Source organism: Narcine bancroftii, chromosome 2 (assembly GCF_036971445.1).
Source record: "Narcine bancroftii isolate sNarBan1 chromosome 2, sNarBan1.hap1, whole genome shotgun sequence".
NCBI classification, from domain to species: Eukaryota; Metazoa; Chordata; class Chondrichthyes; order Torpediniformes; family Narcinidae; genus Narcine; species Narcine bancroftii.
Genome location: NC_091470.1, coordinates 14,983,701 through 15,009,552, shown reverse-complemented (window position 1 = coordinate 15,009,552; position 25,852 = coordinate 14,983,701). Strand labels below are relative to the sequence as shown.

Sequence of the window (25,852 nt, the reverse complement as noted above, 5' to 3'; positions counted from 1 at the left end):
ATGGAAAGTATCCTTAGAGATAATACATATAAGTATCTAGAGAGACAGAGTCTGATCAGGAACACTCAACATGGATTTGTGCGTGGAAGGTCATGTTTGACCAATCTTGTTGAATTTTTTGAGGAGGTAACTAGGAATGTGGATGAGGGTAAAGCAGTAGATATTGTCTATATGGATTTCAGTAAGTATTTCAATAAGGTTCCACATGGAAGATTGGTAAGGAAGGTTCAGGTGCTAGGTATTAATTTTGAGATAGTCAAATGGGTTTAATAGTGGCTAGAAGGTAGATGCCAGAGAGTCCTGGTGGATAACTGTCTGTCAGGATGGAGGCCGGTGACAAGTGGTGTGCCTCAGGGATCGGTGTTGGGTCCCTTGTTACTTGTCAGTTACATTAATATTTGGATGATGGCGTGGTAAACTGGATTAGTAAATATGCAGATGATACAGAGATAGGTGGAGTTGTGGATAGTGAAGATGGTTTTTCAGAGATTGCAGAAGGATTTGGATGCTTAGAAGAGTAGGCTGAAAGATGGCAGATGGAGTTTAATGCTGAAAAGTGTGAGGAGCTTCATTTTGGAAAGAATAATCAAAACAAGACATATTCAGTAAACGGAGGGCATTGAAGAATGCAGAAGAACATTGTTCTTTGAAGGTGGAATCTCATGTGGATGGAGTGGTGAAGAAAGCTTTTGGTATGTTGGCCTTTATAAATCAAAGCATAGAATATAGCAGCTGGGAAGTGATGTTGAGACTATTCAAGGAATTGGTGAAGCCAAATTTAGAATACTGTGTACAGTTCTGGTCACCAAATTATAGGAAGGAGATCAATAAAGTAGAGGGGGTGCAGAGATTTACTAAAATGTTGTCTGGATTTCAGAATCTAGATTACAAAGAAAGATTGAGTAGATTAGGTCTTTATTCATTGGAGCAGAGAAGGTTGAGGGGAGATTTGAGAGAGGTATTTAAAATTATGAGGGGGATAGAGAGAGTAGATGTGAGTAGGCTCTTTCCCATGAGAGCAGGTGAGATTCAATCAAGGTCACGAGTTACAAGTTGGGGGAAAAAGTTTAGAAGTAACATGAGAGGGAACTTCTTCACTCAGAGAGTGGTGGCTGAATGGAATGACCTTCTGGAAGAGGTGGTTGCAGCAAAGTCAATGCCATCCCAAAGTCTACACATTTTAATAGTGTTGTCGTGGAAAGTGATCGAATTAGACAATAGATTTAGATTAAAGTGGCAAATTTGGGACCAAGGTCTAATTGCAGCCTTTCAACTGCACACCTGAGGACCAAACAATAGCAATTCCCCACACATCTTAAACATAGATATTTAAATCCCATGAATTCACTCGAGAATCATAATCCATTTGAACCATTTGGGACACAGGCACAATTTTAAAATCACCCCTGAGATAAAGAATAAACATCTGCTCAAATGGAGATTTAATGGCTAAGTTTGTGGATGACACCAAAGTTGGTGGTGTTGTGAATGGAGGGGAATGCTAACTAAGGTTTCAGCAAAATAGAGGTCAGATCAAAAGTTTGGAGGAGCATTGGCAAGTGAAATATAATTGTCAGGGTAAGGGTATTTCGTTGAGTCAAGTAGGGGGGGTCAATATGCAGTAAAGCCCTGAAAGGAGCAACACAAGTCGTGAAGAAGGGATATGGCATACTCGCCTTCATGGGTTAAACATTGAAGACAAGAGTTGAGACACGATGTTGCCATTTTACAAACCACTGATTCTGCCGCACTTGGGGTATTGTGTGCAGTTCTCGTCATCACACCAGAGAGGATGGGGTGGCACTGCCATTGATTTTTTTAAAACTTGGTATAAAATGTAGATCAGCAGAAGCATCTGTTAAGAAAACTGTGATTACACCTCAAGTTGTCCATGTGCTATTTTGGGACAGTCTGAGAACATGGAAGGTTTGATGCAAAAGCAAACCTGTTTTTCCAGTTAGCAGACTTAGAAGAGGAAATTCATATGGTCAGTTGTGTTTGGAAAGGTTCTTGAAACAATTGTGCAAAACAATGGAAATGTCTGTTCAGAAACAATCTGTCCTAAGAGTAAAGATTCAAAAAGATTACAAAATATCTGATGTTCCATCCTAAGGAGACATTAGGTGATAATGTACATTAAAAAAGATTGTGTACTGTGCAGACCTACAGCTCAGAACAAGTTATGACAACACGATCGATGGGAAGCTACATAAGTACAGCCTTGTAATATTTACACACAGCATGGTTAGCACAATGTTGTTACAGTGCCAGGGTGCAAATCCCGCAACGTCTGTAAGGAGTTTGTACATTCTCCCCATGTCTATGTGGGTTTTCCCCAGAGACCCTGGTTTCCTCCCACCCTTCAAAACATACTGGGGAGTGGTGGGACAATTGGATGTAACTGGGTGGCATGGACTTTTGTCTAACATGTCCTCACATGCTATACCTTCTGCTGTCAATCAATAAATTAAAATAACTGATCAGCTGTTTGCCCTCTTAACCATTGTAAATGGGGGTAGTCCAACACTGTACTGCTAGTGTTTCAGAGTGTAAGTATCATGGAGTTCAGGAATTGCATGAAAGGAGCCTGAACTTGTCGCCACAATTTAGCCTTGGATCCACAACTGCTTCTGATACCAAATTTTTCATGGGCTCGTGCACCTGTCAAGCAGCTGGTTGGAAATCTGCCCAACAAACTGCAGAAGACAACAATGAGGTCGCAAACACACTTAAAATAATGGGGAAAAATACCACACATTTTTAACATCTTCTAATTGTTTAATTGATCCTCAATGGATGTTAAATGTTTCTGAATGTCAAGGGTATTTAGAAGCATTCAAAGATTTGACAGTTGACTAAGCCTTGCAGGAATCTGCTTTAAATATCTATTAAAGTTTACTGATTCTTCCAGGGTAAAGTTTGTTCTGGATTACTCACAAGTCAGCAAGCAATGTTTTACTTTTTTTTAAAATAAGGAGTATTAGGTCATGCTGTATTAAAATAAAACAGGAAAGTCCGTATAAAGAATTAATGCAAGAAAGAAAAATTAAATATAAAGCCTCTAAAAAAAAACAAAATACAAAAAGTGCTCAAATAAAATAAAATCAGTTCTTTGATCAAAGATACCAACATTAATTTTGTCTTTTTCCAAAATACTAGCTGATCTGCTGAGTATCTGCAAAATTTCCCATTGTCATTTCAATTTACTAATATCTGCAGTGGCCTTCTTTTAAAAAGAAGGCATCTTGCAGACAATAAATTTGGCTATCACAGTGAGCTTCAGCCAAGCAAATGAAAAATCAATCATAATCAATATTATTTCACAGATACAAGCAAAAAGAAGGAAAACGCTAAGCCTATTCTCCAGCTAAATCTTGATACAGGTACCTTAGATTTTTCGGCACATATTCAAGTTGTGTTCATCAGGGAATATGTAAAAACAACAAAACATTTGTGCAGAATTGATCTTATCTTTTTTTAATATTAAACAAACATATTCCATTCATACAAATTTGTTCTGAAGAATTTTAGTAACAAAATTCATTATTAAACCACCTACTATCACTGAATTGAAAAGGACTAGGAGTTCTACTGTTCTATAATTATGGAACAGTGGACGAAGAGAACTGGGTTTATAAATTTTGCCATTGTACAGAATGTGAAATGGAATATTTTTAAAAGCAGAGCAATGCCCTGATAATACCATAGTATTATTTACCCCAAATGCAGTCCTTTTGGGAGAAGAAAGTCCACAGTGCTTCCTCTTTTGCCTTCTATTGCAATTTCTTCCTCTTCCCTCCCAGACATATTAGCTTTTAATTCTTTCAGATAATTAAATTCAAGACTTTCATAAAAAAACCAAATTCTTCCCACTGCCTAATAGTTACTGGACTACTAATTTAACTCAAATAAAAGTTACAAAAATCTGAACAGTACCTCTGAATTACCCATTTCTTAATCTAACTAAATTGTGTACAAATACCTTATAGCAATGAACTTCTAAAGTGCAAAAATATTTTTTCAGCCTTTGCTGTGGTGTCAACTTACATTGGCAAGCACTTAGCAGAATGCAACAAATTTCACTGCCAATGTGAACCCAGCAACACTGAAATCATGATTGGTTCTCCTAAGATTAACCATGAACTCCCTGTCATGAAATGGCTATTTAAAGATGCAATGCAACAATTTCCATGGGTTCATCTCAACATCAAGTTTGCTAATCACAGTTATACTTTATGGAGTCAGCATTTTGGCCAATAATCATAACTGCCAACAATGTGATTCACCTCCTGCATGTTGCATGGTATATCATATCATAACTGGAGGAACATAGAATCTCGTGCCCACGGTATATCATATCACAACTGGAAGAACATAGAATCTCGTGCCCATCTATCCAATCTCGTGCCCATGGTATATCATAACTGGAGGAACATAGAATCTCGTGCCCATCTAGCCAATCTCGTGCCCATGGTAGATCATAACTGGAGGAACATAGAATCTCGTGCCCATCTAGCCAATCTCGTGCCCATGGTAGATCATAACTGGAGGAACATAGAATCTCGTGCCCATCTATCCAATCTCGTGCCCATGGTAGATCATAACTGGAGGAACATAGAATCTCGTGCCCATCTATCCAATCTCGTGCCCATGGTATATCATAACTGGAGGAACATAGAATCTCGTGCCCATCTATCCAATCTCGTGCCCATGGTAGATCATAACTGGAGGAACATAGAATCTCGTGCCCATCTATCCAATCTCGTGCCCACGGTAGATCATAACTGGAGGAACATAGAATCTCGTGCCCATCTATCCAATCTCGTGCCCACGGTAGATCATAACTGGAGGAACATAGAATCTCGTGCCCATCTATCCAATCTCGTGCCCACGGTAGATCATAACTGGAGGAACATAGAATCTCGTGCCCATCTATCCAATCTCGTGCCCACGGTAGATCATAACTGGAGGAACATAGAATCTCGTGCCCATCTATCCAATCTCGTGCCCATGGTATATCATAACTGGAGGAACATAGAATCTCGTGCCCATCTATCCAATCTCGTGCCCATGGTAGATCATAACTGGAGGAACATAGAATCTCGTGCCCATCTATCCAATCTCGTGCCCACGGTAGATCATAACTGGAAGAACATAGAATCTCGTGCCCATCTATCCAATCTCGTGCCCACGGTAGATCATAACTGGAGGAACATAGAATCTCGTGCCCATCTATCCAATCTCGTGCCCACGGTAGATCATAACTGGAAGAACATAGAATCTCGTGCCCATCTATCCAATCTCGTGCCCACGGTAGATCATAACTGGAGGAACATAGAATCTCGTGCCCATCTATCCAATCTCGTGCCCACGGTAGATCATAACTGGAAGAACATAGAATCTCGTGCCCATCTATCCAATCTCGTGCCCACGGTAGATCATAACTGGAAGAACATAGAATCTCGTGCCCATCTATCCAATCTCGTGCCCACGGTAGATCATAACTGGAGGAACATAGAATCTCGTGCCCATCTATCCAATCTCGTGCCCACGGTAGATCATAACTGGAGGAACATAGAATCTCGTGCCCATCTATCCAATCTCGTGCCCACGGTAGATCATAACTGGAAGAACATAGAATCTCGTGCCCATCTATCCAATCTCGTGCCCACGGTAGATCATAACTGGAGGAACATAGAATCTCGTGCCCATCTATCCAATCTCGTGCCCACGGTAGATCATAACTGGAAGAACATAGAATCTCGTGCCCATCTATCCAATCTCATGCCCACGGTAGATCATAACTGGAAGAACATAGAATCTCGTGCCCATCTATCCAATCTCGTGCCCACGGTAGATCATAACTGGAAGAACATAGAATCTCGTGCCCATCTATCCAATCTCGTGCCCACGGTATATCATAACTGGAGGAACATAGAATCTCGTGCCCATATATCCAATTTATTTTAATTCAAGAGATCTCTTTTTCCTTCAGTAGTCTTTTTGGGTCAAGGATGACTAACAACTCCTATTCTATGAATTCTGAGATGGATGAAAAGACCCATGTGGGATCTGCAGATTGGCCACAGACGGATAGATGAGAGCTTGACTCCGTAGTCACGTGGACACCTTGAAAGATGAAGTGTTCCTTCCACATTTATGTTGGGCATTGGTACCACCAAAGGGACCCAAGATCTTGAAATCATCCCCAATGCTCCTTCCCCATTTTGAGTGGCCACAAGCCAATTATTCCCACAAACCAAAGGGGATATTAGTCTTTCTCAGGCAAACTCTAAAACGACCTTGAACCATCTACCTGGTCATCTCTTTACACGCGAGAGTTCAGAAGAGGATGCAGTTTTGGGAGTCTGATATCAAGCACCTGAATCGTGATATTTTTCCATCACAGTTGACTAACTGATGATAATGATGAGAGTTTATTGTCATTCATAAATACAACGTACAAATGCAATTAAATTCTTTTGCTGCAGTTACATAGGTGCAGTATGTAAAATACAATAATAAACAGTACAGAGAAAATCTAATAAATATAAAAGGATAAATACTCACAGTTGGATTTCTGCAGACAGATCTTTGGAGTGGTGTTCTGGTTTGGATGGTACAGGCTTGGAGGAATAAAAAAATAGTTCTTGAACCAGCTACCTGAAGGTAGTGGGGAGATTAGAGTGAGACCAGCTTGATGACAATTCCTTATGATATTTGCTGCTATTTTTGTGAAGCAGCATCGCACGTGGATGTCTTTAATAGATGGGAGATCTGCCACTTTCTGCAACTGTCGTCATTCCTGGGCCCTCAAGATTCCAATGCAGGCCATGACACATCCAGTCAAACACATTCCACATGACACCTCCGGAAGCTCAATGGTATATTCAACGACATTCTCAGGACTTCTTAGAAAGTGGGTGTGTTGGGCTTTTTTCCCCCCACAGTTGTCTGATCCCAGGAGAGATCCTCCGATGATTGGGTGTCTAGGAACTAGGGCCTCAATAGTGGTGATGTTGGCCTGGACACTGCCTTTGGAGGATTTCACTGAGACAACGTTGCTGTTACCTCTTTAGAGTTGCCTTCTGTGGGAATTTCTTGAATCGAGAGCATGCAGGAGAGCAAGAATCACTGTTGGCAGTAGATCCAAAAATCAGAAAAGCCTATATTAGTTGCCAAAATAGTCAATCTCTAACTATTCTACAACAGCAGTGCCACACAATATTAGAACTTTGTATTAGCAAATACAGTAATTGAAAATTGTTCAACAAATGCTAACTCCGCTGTACCCTACTGTTCTTGAAATAATCCGAAAATGTTGGAAATACGCAAGTTGAGAGCATCTTTGAAAAAGAGTTTGTTCTAAATCAATGAGAGGTCATTGACCCAAAATGTTAACCCTGTTTCCATCTCTGCACAGATGCTGCCTGACCTGTTAAGTATTTCCATACTGCTGCAATGTTTGGAATGAAGAATTTATTTACAGGCAAAGAGCAACTGCGAGTTACAAGCAGCACTTCAAATTTAATCTTCAAGTACATTTTATTTGACAGGTCTGCCATGGAAAGTGAAAAGACTAGGCTGGTACTGTCAGGATTTGACGTGCCACCTTGGGAAAGGTGCTGAAAGAAATAATACACATCAAAAAAGTGGAAGAAACAAAGCATGGGAATATCCGAGTTAAGTTACATGCTCAAATCAGTTGGGAATACATATTGAACTGAAAATGAAGACCAAACTGAGAAAGTTACCAATGAATCATTCCCACAGTAAAATAAAAATCTGAATTCTCCAGAGGAAGCAGTTATCTAACATTAGCTTTTTCTTCCCCCCTTTCTCCACACGGTCTGATCTACAGAGCACTTTAAGATATGTTGGTGATATATCTTTGCTTCCTATGGTTGGTGTGTGATCTGCTGAGCTTCTCCAGCACTTTTGTGTATTAAATTACAATCACAGCATCTGCAAACTTTCTTGTTCAACTTAAGAACCTAAAAAAATTGAAGGAGCATGTTCCACTGTTTCAAAAGATCACAACTGGTCTTCACTGCCATATCCCTGCCTTGCATCTACATCCCTTGATTCTTTTAATATCTAGAAATCTACTTATCGCACTTCTGAATGCAGTCAATGGAAAAGCATTCACAGTCTTTGCTAGAGAATTTGAACACTTTGTCACCCTTTAAGTGAATAAATGTCTCCTTGTTTCAATCCTAAATGGCCCTATTACTGGTTCTAACTTCCCTCACACCTCATCTTTCCATCCTCTCAGAATTTTGCATATTTTGATGATATTCGAAACACTACAGACTCAGTCTACTCAACCGCTTCTCATATGACAGGTACAGTATATCATCGCAGAACCTAGTTTGATGAATTAAAGCAAGTAGATTATCTAAAGCAAGCATCGTGAATAGGTGGTCTTCAGAGATGAATAGCTGCATCCCACTTGAAAAGGTCACATACAATCTCAGGAAGCCCAATTTAGATCATATAGATACCTCACTGGTGCCATTACGGGTAAGAATTTTACCACTGTGGTATTATTGTATCTCCATAGGTTTCACTGTCCACACTGACAATGGGATGCTTTCTTTGTGTTCTTCTTTGTTTTTTCTCTGTTTAATATTACTTGTATAGAGGGGAATGGGTGGAGGAAGGGGTTTTCTTGATGCTTTGATTTTGGTATGTTGTTAAATATGTTTAAAATGATAAGTAAAATACTACGGAAAAGGGAACAAATGGTGAACATTACTCTAGGTGTGATCTTGCCAAGGCATGACATAAATGTACTAAGATAGCTTCACTCTTGTGTTTAAATCCTCAAACAATAAAGACCAATAAATCATTTGTTCTCTTGATTGTCAGGACATTGGTTTTCAGTGACTTTTGTATAAGGTCACCCAGGTCTCATCATTTCCCAATCTCAAACCATTTAAAAAATAATTGAGTTTTTTTCCCCCCATCTAAGTAACTAAGATTTCTGTCGTCATTTAATTGTGCAACTTGTTCAAGTCAAGGTGCAAAATGGCAGCCACCTCAGTTATATGTAATAAACAGTGGATTCGTGGTTAGAGCAACACTGTTACAATGTCAGTGATCGGGACAAGGATTTGAATCCCGCGCTCTCTGTAAGGAGTTTGTATGTTCTCTTCATATCTGCATGGGCTTCCTCCCACTATTCAAAACATACTGGGGGTTGTCGGTCAATTGGGTAGCATGGGCTCAGGAGCCGAAAGGGCCTGTTACTCTGTCTTAAAAATACACCTTTTTATGGCCAAGTTTTCCATTTTACTCTCTAGTTCTACTCAATACAATTAGGCTCTTTAAGCCTGATTCTCCACTTATTAAAAACATGGCTGATGTTCTATCTGAATGCCATTTTCCTGCACTAATCGCATATCATTGAATTTCTTTGATATCCAGAAAAGTATTAATTTTTTTCTGAATAAATTCAATGAATGAGCAACTACAGCCCTCCAGAATTGAGAATTTCAAAGATCCATCTTCCCTCTAAGCTGAGAAATTTATCATCATCTCAGTACAAACTGGCATTCCCTTTACCCCGATACATTGTCCACTGGTATGAGACCCCTTATTCACAGAAAATCATCCTCCTGGCACCCTGCCTGCTGAATCCTTAAGAATTTTGCAGGTTTCTTGCTTAATGAGAACCCAAGCCTAGTCAAATTAGTCTTTCCTTACACATGAAATAGGTGCCACAATAGCACCCCAGTTAGAGCTGCTCCTTCAGTGCTCTTTGGATCAGGGTTTAATCCTGATCTCTAATGCTGCCTGGGTAGTATTTCATATTCTTTCCTTGACCACGGTGCTCCAATTTCCCCATAGACAAACATATACTGGTTGATTAATGGAATACTAAAGGAATCCAAGGAAAGTTGGTGCACTTGTGTAAAAAAGAACAAGTTACAGGGATACACAGAAGTGAAGCCAGGAGCAATGAGATTGCTTCCCTGGGAGCCAGCCTGGACCAATAAGCAAAATGGCTTTCCTCTGCATCACAAGTACAAGCATTGAATAAAACTGCCATCCCTGAAACCAATCCAATGCATCTTCATTCTACTTACTCTTTGGCATGTCCATCCTGTTTTTTTTTTCAGTTAAGTGATCAAAACCTTGCACAATGTTCGACAATCGCAGTAGTGGTACTCTTACAATAAAAGCAAACGTTTCATTCGTCTTCCTAATCATTTGCCAAATCTGTTGGCTTTCAATAACTTTTGTGCAAGGACATCAAAGATCTTTTGAACATCAACATTATCCAATCTCTCAACATCTTAAAAACACTCCATTTTTTTTGCTTGTGCATCAAAGTAGATAACTCTACTGCTTCAATTGTGGCTACCTCCTCTAAAACAGAGACATTGACAATCAGTTCTTTCAGATGTATTGGCTTTTACTTTCACCATCAGCTCAAGTACATTTTTAAAAACCAATACTTATTTTGTTCAGTTCCTCATTCTTTGCTTGCCTTGCATTTCTGGCAGATATCGTGTCTTCTTCTGTGAAGACAGACACAAGGCTGTAACTTCTCTCCCACTTTCTATTCTCCATTATAAATTCAACTAGTTCTGATAGTGACACACTAATCTTTTCCCTTTTTATATATCTTACAGTCCATATTTATGTTTCCTGCCAGTTTATTCTTGTCCATCTTGTCTCTTCTTGTTCTTCCTTTGCCGAGTTCCAAAATGTTTCTAATCCTCAAGTCAACTGCTATTTCTAGCAGCTTTATAACCTCTTCTTTGATTTTAATATTATCTTTACTGTGTTTTCTCCTGTGAGTCACAGAAGGAGCACTTTTCCTGTTAGGTTTTGGTGCTTTAGAGGGTTTTTTTTTGCATTTGTTGCATTATTTCTTTAAATGCTAGACATTGCCTGTCGTTGGTTATTTCATTCAATGTATCTTCTAAATCAAGAACAGGTAACTCCCTTCTCACATCTTCATAGTTATGTTTATTTAAATTTAAGACCCTTGTTTTAGATTAAACTACCTTTTCAAAGGCCATGTAAAATTCTGTTACTTATAGTCACTCTTCCCGAAAGGCTCCTTTATAAAGGCAAAAACACTGTTTGCTTTAAAGCACATCAAATATCACCTTTTTTAAAAAAAACTAAGACATGCACTTTCCTTCAAAAGAAAAAGATGATCAAAGTCATTTCCTTGCTGTGGAAAACGTTTATGATCTAGCAATATTCAAAGAATGGGAGAATGGTGGCTGTATCCAAGGAATAATTATGTAATGAAAAAGTTGGTCTCAAGAGTTCCAAATGCGCAATTTAAATAATGTCCCTTCAATCCAAACATGAAAAAGTATACAGATTTATCTCAGCTTCAGAAAAATGTAAAAATGCAAATAAAATTAAACCAGTTATTATTTACTGAAAATGTGGGAGATTCAATTATAAAAGTTGGTTGTAAATAGCTTCACAAAAGTCACCTTTAGATCATAGAAATGAAAATTTTATGTTTTGAAACTGGCCTTATTGTGTAGCTTAATAGCAGTAAAGTAAATAGAGTTCTGGAATTCATGGACATAGTTAAAAGCAAGGAGATGGCTCTATTGACCACAGTATAGGAAGCTGTGTTCCCTGAAAAAGGACATTTCAGATGTCCTGGACTCGAAGGCCTTATCAGAACTGGGGTAAAAGTCACACACATACACACATTCACCAGATTAAACAACACACTTGAAACCACTGACGGACAAAAAGCTTTACAATCAAGTTACAATATGCGATACCTGCCACCCCTTGCTATCTCTTCTTTGGCTTGGCTTCGCAGATGAAGATTTATGGAGGGGGTAAAATGTCCACGTCAGCTGCAGGCTCGTTTGTAGCTGACAAGTCCGATGCGGGACAGGCAGACACGGTTGCAGCAGTTGCAGGGGAAAATTGGTTGGTTGGGGTTGGGTGTTGGGTTTTTCCTCCGTTGTCTTTTGTCAGTGAGGTGGGCTCTGCGGTCTACTTCAAAGGAGGTTGCTGCCCGCCGAACTGTGAGGCGCCAAGATGCACGGTTTGAGGCGATATCAGCCCACTGGCGGTGGTCAATGTGGCAGGCACCAAGAGATTTCTTTAGGCAGTCCTTGTACCTCTTCTTTGGTGCACCTCTGTCACGGTGGCCAGTGGAGAGCTCGCCATATAACACGATCTTGGGAAGGCGATGGTCCTCCATTCTGGAGACGTGACCCACCCAGCGCAGTTAGATCTTCAGCAGCGTGGATTCGATGCTGTCGGCCTCTGCCATCTCGAGTACTTCGATGTAAGGGATGAAGTCGCTCCAATGAATGTGGAGGATGGAGCAGAGACAACGCTGGTGGAAGCATTCTAGGAGCCGTAGGTGATGCCGGTAGAGGACCCATGATTCGGAGCCGAACAGGAGTGTGGGTATGACAACGGCTCTGTATACGCTTATCTTTGTGAGGTTTTTCAGTTGGTTGTTTTTCCAGACTCTTTTGTGTAGTCTTCCAAAGGCGCTATTTGCCTTGGCGAGTCTGTTGTCTATCTCGTTGTCGATCCTTGCATCTGATGAAATGGTGCATCCGAGATAGGTAAACTGGTTGACCGTTTTGAGTTTTGTGTGCCCGATGGAGATGTGAGGGGGCTGGTAGTCATGGTGGGGAGCTGGCTGATGGAGGACCTCAGTTTTCTTCAGGCTGACTTCCAGGCCAAACATTTTGGCAGTTTCCGCAAAACAGGATGTCAAGCGCTGAAGAGCTGGCCCTGAATGGGCAACTAAAGCGGCATCGTCTGCAAAGAGTAGTTCACGTACAAGTTGCTCTTGTGTCTTGGTGTGAGCTTGCAGGCGCCTCAGATTGAAGAGACTGCCATCCGTGCGGTACCGGATGTAAACAGCGTCTTCATTGTTGAGGTCTTTCATGGCTTGGTTCAGCATCATGCTGAAGTAGATTGAAAAGAGGGTTGGTGCGAGAACGCAGCCTTGCTTCACGCCATTGTTAAAGGTCCTGAGGCAGTTTTCCTTGGTCCCAACAAAGCTTGAAAAACTCATGCAGTTTGACATGCAGAGTTTTGCCGCCAGCCTTCCAGACCTCTGGGGGGATTCCATCCATACCTGCTGCTTTGCCACTTTTCAGTTGTTCAATTACCTTATATGTCTCTTCCCGGGTGAGGACCTCATCCAGCTCTAGCCTTAGAGGCTGTTGAGGGAGCTGGAGCAGGGCGGAATCTTGGACTGAGCGGTTGGCACTGAAAAGAGATTGGAAGTGTTCTGACCATCGGTTGAGGATGGAGATCTTGTCATTGAGGAGGACTTTGCCGTCTGAGCTGCGCAGCAGGCTTTGGACTTGGGGTGAGGGGCCGTACACAGCCTTTAGAGCCTCGTAAAAACCCCTGAAGTCGCCAATGTCCGCGCTAAGCTGGGTTCGCTTGGCGAGGCTAGTTCACCACTCATTTTGGATCTCCCAGAGTTTGCGCTGAAGATGGCTGCATGCGCGACAGAAGGCTTGTTTCTTCTCTGGCCAGGACGGCTTTGTAAGGTGAGCCTGGTGGGCAGCTCGCTTCTTTGCCAGCAGCTCCTGGATTTCCTGGCTGTTTTCATCGAACAAGTCCTTGTTTTTCCTGGAGGAGAAGCCCAGTACCTCTTCAGTGGATTGCAGTATGGCAGTCTTCATCTGATCCCAGAGGGTTTCAGGTGACGAGTCCGTGAGGTGGATTGCATCCTCGAGCTTTGCTTTGAGGTTTGCCTGGAAGTTTCCTCTCACTTCGTCTGACTGCAGGTTTCCAACTTTGAACCTCTTTCTGGGGGATTTATTGTTCCTGGGCTTTGGCTTGAAGTGAAGGTTGAGCTTGCAGCGAACCAGCCGGTGGTCAGTGTGGCATTCCGCGCTGGGCATGACAGTTTTAACTAAACTAGGGACAGTAATTTATAGACACACTACAGCTCTCAACCCTTTGACTGTGCACACCTTACCAATGACTCTCCAGCATTGCCCACATTTCCCAATCAAGAGAGGAGATAGGGCAGATGGCTCACATCTGGAGGGTGGAGAGTCTGGCCCAGGTATCGATGAGGCAGTTAAGGGGGCCAATGACCAAGTGTGCGCTGACCCATGGGCCAACTCTGTTCCATTCCCCCCTTGCCCAGGAAAGGCAGCCAACATACTGAAAGCCCCACCATACCTCAAACCTTTTCTTCCTCCTCCCATCAGGCATACACCGACAGGCATAAAGATAGTTTCTTCCCTGCAGCTATTAGGCTCCTGAATGAATCTCATAAACAGTGTTATCATGTGACACTTGCTTGGTACTAATTAACATTTCTTTTCATCGTAATCCTATACTCTGTAAATTGTGCTTTATATAAAAGATAGGAGCATAATTAGGCCACGCAGCCCATTAGGACTTCTTCGCTATTCGAATCATGGCTAATACAACTCCATTTTTCTCCCTTCTCACCATAACCTTTGACACCCTTACTAATCAAGAACCTATCAACTTCCACTTTAAAATTTACCCAATGACTTGGCCTCCACAGACATCTATGGCAATAAATTCACCACTCTCCTCATTTCCATTCACCACTTTCTCCTCATTTCCATTCTAGAGGGACGTCTTTTTATTCTGATCCATCCCATCTGGTCCCACATCTGGAAACATCATCTTCACATCCACTCACTTCAGACTTCCAATAGCATGTTTCAATGTTCCCATCCTTCTAAATTCCAGTGAGTATAGGCACAGAGCCATCAAACACTCCTCGAATGTTAAACCCTCTCATGCCCAGGATCATTCTTGTAAACCTTCTCTAGGCCCACTTCAAAGTCAGCACATCCTTCCTTAAGAGTTAAACAGGAAAGTCTGCAGATGCAGGATTGCAGTTTAATACACAAAAGGGGTGGAGAAATTCAGAAGGTCACACAGAATCTATAGGAAGCAAAGGGATATTACCAACATTTTGAACTTGGGTCTCGTTGCTTTCTATAGACTCCGTGTGACCTCCTGAGTTTCTCCAACACTTTTCGGTATTGCAAATCCTTCCTTGGATGTGGGACCCAAAACTGCCACAATACTTCAAGTGTGGTCTCACTAACACCCCAGCATTATATCTTTGTTTTAATATTCTGATTCTATTGAAATAAATGCTAAAATTGTATTTGCATTCTTTTCTACTGACACAACCTGCAAATTAACCTTTAATTTTACATTTAAGGTTAATCTTACATTTGGACTTCCAAGTCCTTTTGCACCCGAATTTTCTCCCCCATTGACAAAATTGTCAATTCCTTCTAACAAAATGCATGACCATACACTTCCCTACCCTATAGGCCATTTGCCACTTCTTTGACAATTCTCGTAATCTATCCATGTCCCTTGGCGGACTGCCGACTTCCTCATTACTATCTGTCCCTACGCCTATCTTTGTATTGTCCACAAACGTGGACACAAAGCCATCAATGCCATCAGCTAAATCATTTACAAACAATGTGAAAAGTAATAGACTGAACACCAACCCCTGTGGAGAACATCACTAGCTACCAACAGCCAGCCAGAAAAACCTATCTTTATGCCAACTCTTTGCCTTCTGCCAGTCACCCAATCTTTTATCTATGCCTGTGCCTTTCCTATCTTATTTAGCAGCCTTGTGTGGCACCTCGTCAAGGGCTGTCTGAAAAACCAAACCGTTATCTGATTTGTTCATTACTCCCTCAAAGAATTCCAACCAATCTGTCAAGCATTATTGCCCCCGAAAGAAACCATGCTGACTTTAGCATATTTTATCTTGTACTTTTTAAATACCCCAAAGCCTCATCCTTAATAATGAATCTTGCCTACCTGGCCAATAAATTTCCTGCCTTCTGAAAGAGTAGAGGGCCATTTGCAGTTTTCCATCCTCTGGAACCATTCTCAAATCTCATGATTCTTAAAAAGATCACTACTAATGACTCCACAATCTCTTCACCTACCTCTTTTAAAACTCTGGGGTAAGGTCCAACCAGACCAGGTGACTTATCCACCCTCAACCTCTTCAGCTTCCCAAGCACCTTCTCCTTAGTAATAGTGACTGCACTCACTTTTTACATGGCTATGTGCATATTAGAGATGAATACCTGTTACTCTATTTGCAGAAGAACCCTTTTCACTGCACTGTGTTTTGTGACAAATAAACAAACTTAAAACCTTAGTTATTAATGAGTTTGTCTCCTGAAACTTAAGAAATGCAATTTATTTCTGAAGTGAAACACTTATTATTTCTCTCTGGATGATGCCTGATCCACTGAGTTCTTCTCGCATTTCATTTTTTTGTGATAATGAGTTACCTGAGCAAATATTAAAAGATTTTAAACGTATATGCCTGTTTTGAAGTGCTTCAGGTGTATCTTTGTATTTTGATTTTTTTTTCTTTCTTTGGCTTGGCTTCGCGGACGAAGATTTATGGAGGGGGTAAAAAGTCCACGTCAGCTGCAGGCTCGTTTGTGGCTGACAAGTCCGATGCGGGACAGGCAGACACGGTTGCAGCGGCTGCAGGGGAAAATTGGTGGGTTGGGGTTGGGTGTTGGGTTTTTCCTCCTTTGCCTTTTGTCAGTGAGGTGGGCTCTGCGGTCTTCTTCAAAGGAGGTTGCTTCCTGCCGAACTGTGAGGCGCCAAAATGTACGGTTTGAGGCGATATCAGCCCACTGGCGGTGGTCAATGTGGCAGGCACCAAGAGATTTCTTTAGGCAGTCCTTGTACCTTTTCTTTGGTGCACCTCTGTCATGGTGGCCAGTGGAGAGCTCGCCATATAACACGATCTTGGGAAGGCGATGGTCCTCCATTCTGGAGACGTGACCCACCCAGCGCAGCTGGATCTTCAGCAGCGTGGACTCGATGCTGTCGACCTCTGCCATCTCGAGTACTTCGACGTTAGGGATGAAAGCGCTCCAATGGATGTTGAGGATGGAGCGGAGACAACGCTGGTGGAAGCGTTCTAGGAGCCGTAGGTGATGCCGATAGAGGACCCATGATTCGGAGCCGAACAGGAGAGTGGGTATGACAACGGCTCTGTACACGCTTATCTTTGTGAGGTTTTTCAGTTGGTTGTTTTTCCAGACTCTTTTGTGTAGTCTTCCAAAGGCGCTATTTGCCTTGGCGATACTGTTGATGAAATGCAAGAGTGTTGTAAAGATTGCTAAAGCAAATGCCAGGTGTATTAACAATGTGTTAGAATAGTGTACAGTCAAGATGCAAAGTTTGGTGGTCATTTAAGTTCAACATAATGCTGTCAACGGTGACTGAAACAGAATGATGTTAAACCTTTCTACTTTTATTAATTTAAACTGTGGAACTCTGTTATTGTAATATAAGCAGACTGAGATAGGACAAGCACATTAAATGCGCCAGGAATATATTATTGTTACAGAATTATGTGATTTTTCTGGGTTTGGAAACAGGGGAAAGACACACAGAGACATATCACACATTTGTGTTAACAGATAAGAGAGGTTTTCTGGAGGCAAAGTGTCTCTTCATTCAAAGTTATGAAGCAGAAGTGAATTGTACTTATTGAATCTCCAGAAACAATAGATGTTTGTTCAGAAGCACCCAGGTACACAGCCATTCTGCTGGTTAGTCTGAGCAGACAGCCCAGAAGCATCTTTTTGTTAACTTTTGGAGAAGCTGTATAAACAAACAGGAAGGCATTTGAAACTTGAAACAAAAACCAGCAGTGATGTCATGTCATGTGATTTCAACACTCCAAAAAGGCATCTTTAGTAATGCAAGAGATTCATCTGGAGTCAGAAATGCAGTAACATTCTTGAAGAAAATAACTGCTTGTGCTCTCCTTAAGGGAGAAACAAAGAATTGGAGTGGCAGAGACAGAAAGAGCAGGGCTGCAGTGGTCATTTTAAATGGTCACTTGTGACTGACCCAATTTTGGGTAAAAGAAAACAAGATCAATCTTGTTTAGGAATTATAACCATTGTGATAATTACTTCATCTGACTCATACCCGAGTTTATGAAGTCATCATGTGAAACAATAATTCTGAAACCTCCATGCAAGAGAGGGAGATTTGTGGAAAATAATTTGTATGAATAAATATTCCTCTGAAATCAAATTTACAAAGAATTTGAGAGTGTCAGAACTTTTGAACAGCAGTTTTAAAGTCACTGAGTTTCAATACAAAAGATTTCTGAGATTGAACTTTAAAATCATCTCTTCTGAATTATACCTGAACTGTAAGGCTTTGAGTTTTGTCCACACATACAGTTAAGTAATCTTTTATATTATTAATAAAAATTGTTTTGAAGATACCATTGTCTTGGTGAATTTCTATTGTTGCCGGTCTAGGTCGCAACACTATTGAAGTATGATACTGAAAAAAAAGTTATGCCAGAAAAACAATTAAGAGGTAGAGAGAACAAAAAATGGACTGAAATATCCATTGGACCACGTTATTGAAGTAAGTGACATTTGCAGCAGAATTCAAGACAGTTAGAGTGAAGGACCCATTCAAAGAACAGCACAATCTGTACACCACAGTTAGTGCAAAGCTGCTGCAGCACCAGTGAAATGTGCTTGAATACGGTGCTGTCTGTAAGGAGTTTGTACGTCATCCCCGTGACCAGTGTAGGTTTTCTCCGGGTGCACTAGTTCCTCCCACCATACGGGTTTGGTGGTTAATTGGTGTTTTTGGGTGGCACGAGCGAGTGGGCTGGAAGGGCCTGTTACTATGCTATATCTCTAAATTAGACAGGTCAATTCTGTTCAAAGACCAGAAAGGACTATAAACCCACTAGTTTCCAACCTACTCAATAGGCCGTCCACAGTTGATCCTGATGTCTTACAGCCAGTCTTGGATGATCTAGACCTGTCGCTCTCTACTGATGAGATCAATAAAGCAATCTTGCAGATGAATTCAAACAAAGCAACAGGGCAAGATGGTATTCCTGCTGAGATCTACGAAGCTCCAATCCCAAATGTACTACAGGCATTCCGAGACATCCTGGAAGACATCTGGGTCACAGAGGAGATGCCTGATGACTTCCGCAATGCCCTCATTGTGGCTCTCTACAAAAATAAGGGAAGCAAATCAAACTGCAGAAACTACAGGGGTATTCTCACTACTGTCCATCGCAGGCAAGATTTTGGCCTGCATGCTCCTGAACAGACTTGTTACTGTCTCAGAAAGGAATCTCATGGAGGCACAATGTGGCTTTTGGCCAGAACAGAGTACAGTGGACATGATGGTTACCATGAGACAAGTTCAGGAGAAGTGCATCGAGCAGAACAAGCCTCTTTACTCTGTCTTCATTGACACTAAACAGGGAGGCTCTCTGGATCATCCTGAAATGTTATGGATGCCTAAGGAAATTCATAAAAATGATTTGTCTGCTCCATGACAGAATGACAGGACAGGTTCTCTGCAGTGGTGACACATCAGCTGCATTTGCCATTTCTAATGGGGAGAAACAGGGTCATGTACAAGCCCCAGTCTTGTTCAATGTGTTCTTCACTTGCAAGTTGTCACGTGCTGTTCTAGGGCTGGAGGAGAGAGTGTACATCAGGTACCGACTGGATGGCTCTCTCTTTAACCTTCGTAACTTGAATGCATAGACGAAGTGCCTCTTCATGGTTATTCAAAAAACACTTTTTGTTGATGACTGTGTGCTCTTGATGCACAATGAGAGTGATCTACAGTTAATGCTGAACAAATTCTCATACACTGCTAGGGTCTTTGGCCTGACCATCAATCCGAACAAGACTGAAGTACTTGCCAGACACCAACATCACAGAACCAAAAATCACTGTGGACGACACCCAGCTGACAAATGTAAACAGCTTCAAATACTTGGGGAGCATCATCTCAAGTGATGAGTCTTTGGACAAAGACATTGACTCCAGGATCAGTGAGGCCAGCCAGGTTCTGGGGAGGCTACGTACCAGAGGGCTCAATCAACAAAATGTCTGCCTCTCCACAAAACAAAGTCGACAGAGCTGTGGTCATCCCTTCTCTCCTATATGGATGTGAGACCTGAACTCTGTACGGTCATCACATCAAACAACAGGAGAAATTCCACATGCACGCCATCTTTTCCATCCTTGGCATCCGTTAGCAAGACCGTGTCCCCAACCTAGAAGTCTAGGATCCACCAGCATCGAGTCCCTGATCTTCAGAGCCCAGATGCAGTGGGTGAGTCACATCATCAGAATGGATGACTACCGTTTTCCTTGCCAGCTGCTCTATAGTGAACTGAAGACCGGAAGGAGACCTCAAGGTCATCCATGCAAGTGCTATAAAGATGCTACGGCATCCATCCAAGACAACTGGAAGCCAAAGCTGCAGCTGTTGACAGATTCCATTGGCAATCCCTGTGCTATGAAGCCTACACCAATTTCGAAGACAGGTTACCAAAAACTGATGTAAAATGGTGAACGATGTCACAAAACAGCAGCCATGGTTATTACAAATACAGATTTCCAGTAACCCCATTGTGCTAGACTCTGCGCTTCCACACTGCGACTGCAAAGTCATCTTCGTGTCCACGGATGAACTTCACAACAGCGTGTCTTTTTCAAACTGAAGGACAACCAATATTAAGTATTTGGGTGGCACAGGCTGGTGGGCTGGAAGGGCTTTATTACTATGCTATATCTCTAAATGTAATTAAAAATAAAAATTAAATTTTATTGAAATTTCATGATAAGGAATGAACCATGCTGCACATGAAAAAGATGTATTTTTCAAGGAAAGGGTTAAGATAGCACAGAAAATTACTCACTGGCATGTAATTTAACGGGAAGAAGAATCTAAAGAATGAGAATACACAGAGCTTATTGATCTCCTAGATGCTTCTGAGACATGGACTACAGCAAACACCTTCTCAAAAGCACTGGAATGATGCCACCAATGCTGTCTCCACAATATTCTCCAACTTTATTGGAAACTCAAATTGGGAGAGAATGTCAGCATCCTCTCTTGGACCAACATTCCCAACATTGAGGCCCCAATTACATGAAATTAGCCTGACTGGACAGAATAGGTCATGCATCATTCACGGTTAAGAATGTGTCAAGATTTAGTGGCTTTTTCCTTGCAGTGCCTGCCACATTGACCACAGCCAGTGGGCTGATCTTGCCTCCAACCGTGCATCTTGGCGCCTCACAGTTCGGCGGGCAGCAACCTCCTTTGAAGAAGACCGCAGAGCCCACCTCACTGACAAAAGACAAAGGAGGAAATACCCAACACCCAACCCAACCAACCAATTTTCCCTTGCAACCGTGTCTGCCTGTCCCGCATCGGACTTGTCAGTCAACAACGAGCCTGCAGTAGACGTGGACATTACCCCTCCATAAATCTTCATCCGCGAAGCCAAGCCAAAGAAAGAAAAAATATCTATTCTGTGATGATCTCCAAGTCAACATCAGCAAAGTTGCACGTCTTGTAATTATTGAATGATGATGCAGAATCGTAGCGTTAGATGGTCTATTCCTGCACTTACGTTCCACAAAAAAATAGATGGAATAAATTCCCTTCCTCAACTTACTTTACTCCTTGCCACTGTTTGCAGGTGCTTTATTCTGAGCTTCATGCTGCCTTCTATGGGAGCTGCTTTTTCCCCTCTCAAACTTATCAACTCAATTTTAATGCAATACATAAAAGTGTTGGAGAAACTCAGCAGGTCGCCCAGCCTTCACAGGAAGTAAAAGGCAATCAATGTATCAGGCCTGAATGTGGAAACGCATGTAGATGTCTGAATAAAAGGTAGGGCAAGTAGGGAGGAGCAGAGGAGATGAAAGGAAGAAGGGAAAGGAGCACAGGCTAACAGGTACGAGGTAATGGGTTCATTCAGGTGTGGGGGTAGATGAGAAAGAAGCTGAGAAGTGACTGGGGAGAGGGCAGAGGGCTAAGAATTTTGTGTAAATAACATCAAATGAGCAATGTACACCATTCTGATATGATAATACATGCTCAGCAACCTCTGTGCTGAAGAGCATCACATGCACAGAGTTCCATCTAAGCATAATGGTTTGAGTACTTCTGACCTAAACGTTTCTCACAACTAGACATTACGCTGATTATTTTTTTTTAAAATACAACAGTATTAAAGCTCCATAAAATGCATCGTAAATGGATCTGTTACTAATTTCAGGCCACATTTCCTTTACAGCACAAAGTCTAATTGTTAAGTACATTTAACTGCAGGTCAGAATTCAATTGTTGTTTTGATATGGCAACTTGAAACTGAAAATTGCTCCTGTATTTCAGGTCAAATTATAAACACAGAGCATTAAATCACTATCTTCATTGTATCTGTTGCTCAGTGTGTGTGTGAGACACTCGTTAAAAGCAAGAAGTTGATGTGTGGATATTATAAAAATCATTAATAACCAAGCCTTCTCAACCCTTAAGTAATCTCCAAGTCAGGATTCACCATCAAATATTATTTTTCTACCCCCCCCCCCCCCACCACCAAAAGACATTTTCCATCTCACAATCAAAAAACAAATACATCAATATCACAATCTTTAAATAATAATCCTTAGGGTGCAATAGTCAAGAGACTTGGAGACTTTTTAAAATTACACTACAAGTATCTAATAAACATTGGGAAATATTGTCAATGCAGACACAATTATCAGAAGGCCTGCACTGAAATTCTTTTCTTAAAATAAACCAACTGTAGATTGGCTCTCCAATAAAAGTTTGGCAAAAGTACAATGTCAACATACACAATTATTGCATGGTCACTGAATCCACCCTGGAGAATGATCAGGATAGTTCAACCCATGGATTGGGTTTCTAATATTTGAAATATTAAAGGCAAATGATCCAAAGCCACAATGTTCCAAAATGTAGCCTTGCTAGACACAAAAAAAAATCAAAGCATGGCTAAACCTTGAAGGCATGGAATTCATAAGAAATGACCATTGTCCAGAAATCGAGATGCTAAAATGCAGCTGCCATAAACTTATAAAGACATGCTATGATTAAACTGTCAGTTTACTCCTTTGGGAATATGCTGACCCAAGGATAATGGGTTTCCTCATTAAAGGTGTTTATGCAAGGAAATATTTTTGAAAGCAAACAAAAAAAATTATAATTAATGAAAATTAGAAATATTCAGTGGAGCAGATGAAAATTAGTAAAAATACAGCATTGCTGGACATGAAGGCGTTAAAGTACTCCACAATGCCCATAAAATCAAAGTTCTGATGACCTGAAACCATGTACAGGAATTCATTTTTTAGATCCTTCCACAAATAGCTAGTTTTCCCCATCTGCAGACACTGGAGTTCCGGAGCATTGCACAAGTGCTGGAGAAACACAGCAATTCATGCACTGAATGCAAAAAGCAGTCGATGTTTCAGGCCCAGGGCCTTCTTAAGGAGTGCTGAAGGTCAGACAGGTGCCAGAATCCAAAAGGTGGGGTGGGGTTGAGGGAAATAGAAGAAACAAATCCTATCATGTGGATACAGGAGGGAAGGTGAAAGGAAAGAAGCTGAGATGTGACAGGTGGAGTAGGCAGAGGGTCAAGAAGGTTAATTCTCAGAGTAGAGAATGAGGGGAAGAGGGTGGGGAGCAAGAGGAAGAGAGACATAGAGAAGAGGGAAGGAGGTTAATGGAAATTCGAAAAGTTGATATTAATGCAGTCTGGTTGGAGACTAACAAGACGGAAAAGGTGTTGATCCTCCAATTTACAGGTGGCCTCAACTTGGCAGCACACGAAGCCATGGGCAGTCATGTCAGTGTGTAAATGGGGTGTGGAATTGAAGTGGTTGGTCACAAGGAACTACAGTAGGCAGAGCAAGGGTGCTCAACAAAGCAATCCCCATTCTGCTTTTGGTCTCCTCGAGGTAGAGGAGGCCACATTGGGAGCATTGTATGCACTACACGATCCCCACAGATTCACAGATGGCATTGCTTCACTTGGTAGGACTGTTTGGGGGCCCTGAATAGCATTGAGCGAGAAGGTACAAGTGCAGGAGTGGCACTTCTTGTAGTTACAGTGGTAGGTACAAGAAGGGCGATTGGTGGGAAGGGATAAGTAGATCATGGCATTGGAGATCCCTAAAGAAAGTGAAGGGGCAAGGGGAGGGGAAGACATGTCTGGGAGTGGTATCCTGTTGTAGGTGGCAGAAATTGCAGAGAATGATATATGTTGGATGCAGAAGCTGGTGGGGCAGTAGGACATGGGATGGGGTGGGAGGGGGGAGGTCAGATGTGTGGGAAATAGAGGAGATGCAGATAAGGACTGAGTTGATGGCAGTAGAAGCAAAGCCATGTTTACTCAAGAAGGAGGACATTTCAGATATCCTGGAATAGAAGACCTCAGCCTGGGAGCAGATTCACCGGAGATGGAGGAATTGAGAGAAGTGAATAGAATCCTCACAGGAGATGGGTGAGAAGAGGTATAATCAAGGTAATTATGAGAGTTTCTGAGTTTATAGAAGATCGTCGGTTTCCCAAAATAGAGATAGAGAAATTAAGAAAGGGGAGAGATTCACTGGAAATGGACCAAGTGAATTTGAGGTCAGGGTGCAAGTTGGTAACAAAGCTAATAAAGTTGATGCTCATCATGGAAGCAGGAAGTAGCGCTGATGTAGTCATTAATGTAAAAGAATGATTTGAGGAGCTTTGCCTGCTTGCTGCATAGATTTCTCCAGTTAATCCAGTGAAAAAACAGGTATAGCAGGGTCACATGCAAATACCCATAGCTACACTTTGATGAGCCAATGAGGTAGTTATTGAGGACAAGTACACATTTCTTCAGCAGAACCCAGCTACTTGAAAATCCATCATCCTGCAGAAATACAGTTCTTCACTTGCATTTACCAGCCTAAGCCAAAAAGACTTTAAATTAAAAAAAAATCATGACAAAATATTTTATTCACATTTTACGTACTGCATCTGGAGCCTGCATTTCCCTTCTTAATCCTCGACGAGATCACAGTTCACTTAATTTTTGCCATGGCTGTAATAACTTTGTTTGCAATTCCATAGTACTGTTGACACAAAGGAGACTTCAAATGCTGGAATCTGGAGTGTTGTGGATAGGAGGGTAAATTTCAGCTGCATGGTTTTTGATAGAATGGTCAAGGCAATGGAATTTAATTCCGATCATCCTGATAAGTGTGAAGTGATGGATGTTCAAGGCCACATGTATGCTTTGAAGAATGGAGAGATCTTGGTGTACAAGTCCAAAGTTGCTTGAAGAGAGCTGGGCAGATACACAAGGTGGGGAGGATGGCATATGGGATACTTGCCTTCCTCATTCTGGTCATAGAACATATGAGCAAGAAGTTGTTATGGTGTAACTCTTTTAAATAGTGATTCAGCACCGGAAGAGTGCTGTATAGAGTTTTAGTCAAGATATTATCAGAAGGACTTGATTGCATGTGAGAGAACACAAAGGATATTCACCAGAATGTTGCCTGAGATGATGTAATTCTGATAAGGATCTGGATAGACTAGTTTTTGTTTCTCCTTGAGGCAAAAAAATGATGGATGACCTGAGCAAGGATACAAATTTGAGGGGTAAAATAATAAAGCAAATAGTAATGACATATTCTCATAACAGAGACCTTTAAAAGGGCATAGGTTTAAGGTAAGTAGAAAGCTTAAAGGGGTTATGAAGATTGTTTTAAGCACCTTCTGAGTGAAAAATCTACCCAAAGGGGCTGATGAAGAGGCATTGAATCGCAAGAACAGAAAACAACAGTGAAAAACTAAAGTCCGCAGATGCTTTGTAGTAAAAGCACAGAAATGCTGGAGGAAGAAGGGCTCAGGACAAAATACTAGTTATATATCTTTACCTCCTATAGACGCTGCAAGTCTTGCTGAGTTCCTCCAGCACTTCTACCTCAGAAGACCATAGGCCAAGTGCCAA

General features: G+C 41.5%; 1 protein-coding gene across 36 annotated transcripts in view; it reads right to left on the bottom strand.

Annotated features, from left to right (window-relative positions):
- The window catches only part of foxn3 (forkhead box N3), a 477,697-nt gene that overhangs the window by 387,940 nt on the left and 63,905 nt on the right, over positions 1–25,852 (bottom strand). For 10 of the 36 annotated variants that reach the window (XM_069915930.1, XM_069915928.1, XM_069915922.1 and 7 more), the window contains exon 2: positions 6,571–7,134. The exons of the other annotated variants lie outside the window; for them this stretch is intronic. The gene's annotated coding sequence lies outside the window, so the exon portion shown is untranslated. The remainder of the gene's footprint in view (positions 1–6,570; positions 7,135–25,852) is intronic. 36 annotated transcript variants of the gene reach the window in all.